The 418-nt window shown below is 34.7% G+C and overlaps 1 protein-coding gene across 1 annotated transcript in view; it reads left to right on the top strand.

Moving 5' to 3' along the window:
* The window catches only part of LOC119587726 (innexin inx2-like), a gene marked incomplete in the record, with an annotated part of 35,589 nt that overhangs the window by 34,114 nt on the left and 1,057 nt on the right, over positions 1-418 (top strand).

The following is a 418-nucleotide window of genomic DNA, read 5'->3' as shown; positions in this document are numbered from 1 at the left end:
CAATACGCCAGTAACTTTTCAGCATAATCCTTCTGACATATCAGGAATACAAACTATAATGATCAAGATATTATACTACCAGTAAAAACAAAAACAATAATGATAACAAGACAAGGCAGAATGAATATTCCTCATCAACCAAGGAATACTTCTCAAGAGACCAATTTTACAGGTAACTTTATAAATGGTGAAATGAGAGTTGGTGTTTCCTGGGATAACAGTCATGCCACTCAATCCTTTTTCATACGAATTCGTTGTTGGTAAAATCTATTGAGATGGGAAATGGGGCTCAAGTGAGGGAAAGTAATTTAGAGATATCGTTCTGTTGTTGTTTCTTGTTTTATTTGTAGAGTAATGTGTTTGATCACTTGTGTTTCATTGCTGACAAGAAATATGTATCCGATGGTGATGGGACTCA

The sequence above is a fragment of the Penaeus monodon genome, chromosome 23 (genome assembly GCF_015228065.2).
Source record: "Penaeus monodon isolate SGIC_2016 chromosome 23, NSTDA_Pmon_1, whole genome shotgun sequence".
Lineage (NCBI taxonomy): Eukaryota > Metazoa > Arthropoda > Malacostraca > Decapoda > Penaeidae > Penaeus > Penaeus monodon.
This window is presented reverse-complemented; position numbering and strand designations above follow the sequence as displayed.